Source organism: Ceratina calcarata, unplaced genomic scaffold (assembly GCF_001652005.2).
Source record: "Ceratina calcarata isolate Rehan_Ccalc_2016 unplaced genomic scaffold, ASM165200v1 scaffold289.2, whole genome shotgun sequence".
Classification (NCBI taxonomy): Eukaryota; Metazoa; Arthropoda; class Insecta; order Hymenoptera; family Apidae; genus Ceratina; species Ceratina calcarata.
The window spans coordinates 1,071,718-1,073,209 of record NW_017151272.1 but is presented as its reverse complement, the minus strand read 5'-3'; positions in this window follow the sequence as shown (position 1 = coordinate 1,073,209).

Here is a 1,492-nt window from a genome sequence, read left to right as displayed (position 1 = left end):
GAACCCAATTATGGCTTTTATAAATACGTAAAAATTCGCAGTGTACTCATTGCCTATTGTCCCAGTAAACGAATTGCAAAATGGTTCATTGATAAGATGTTGTACACACGTTTGTTATTAGACGAGTTGACAACTACTATTATTACACAATAATTATCTACGATAAATTCGTGTGCTATCAATCTTTTTAAAGTTCGCGAGTCACGTCAACGAGGCGGTAAAAAAAAAGGCTTCTCGTTAAAGTACGTACAAATGGCGGCAAAGAAATCGAAGACACGTCACAAGGTGTGATTAACGATCTCTAATAAAAATTCTACGGGCAGAGTAGCGATAATTGATCGCAGATGCCGTTAGTTTTGCATGCGATAACGCGATGTTACAAAGAAATATATGTTGACGCTTCCGTTGTACGAAGAAGTATTATAATAGAGGAAAAGCGGGGTCGGAACAAGAGAATTGAAAGAAAGGTCGTGTGTCGCATATGTGTCAAACGAGATGAATTTATCATCTTCAGGTATTGACATGTCTGTATATAATTATTGCTGTTCTGGCATTTTGCTTGACCGCGTATCAATCATCGATCGCATGTAGATGAGACCTTCGGGATTTCGCAATGCACGCAGAAATTGAAAAAACGTCAAACCAAGTCTTCTTCGTAAAAACATCAAATCACTGGTGGACGTTCTTCGTTTCAATAGGATTAGTTAAAAACGAGAATCTTGGATACGTCAAGTGGCTCAGAATTGATTCGCCATATTTTATTAGAAAAATTGTTTCGAATAGGATTTGGCATCGAAGTCTCCAGCTTCAAGTTGATCCTAGCGGAAACAAATGAGTGGTAAATAGTTTCTGGGTGTCCTCGCGTTGTAAATGAATCGATTTCGTGAATGGAATGGAAATTCAGTAGTATAATGTGATGAACAGTGATTGATATTAGTCATAAATGGGACAAAAAATGTATTTTATCAACAAGAATTATCTTGCATGCGATAACTCAACGTGTTCAATAAGAATTATTTTGTAAACTGAGAATTGATTTGTAATTTGATGAATTACTGTCTATTATATATAATTCACAAACTATCTTTTGTTTTATTAAAATTTAGCAATTTTTATAGAACTGAGCAAATTGGAAATTCTCTTCTTTCCCTCCAGAATAAATACATTTAAATAATGTAAAATAGTTTTGGACCTTAAACGAATTGATAACACATGTAATTTTCGATGTAACTCATGAAACTGGTACGTAACTCCCTTGGAATCCTTTGAAATGAGTTGTTTCTCGTTGCATATACTCTTCACTGCAATTGCGGAATGCAAAATTAACTTCTTGCGGTTTGCGCAGTTCTACGAGTTGGAAGTTATAAAAAAAGCTCCCGTTTTATACCATTGAGTACTCACAATTCTTTACTATCTTGTATTATTTAGTTGTACTCAACGTATCTACGCAGTTCTACGAGCTGCAAGTTATAAAAAAGCTCCCATTTTATTG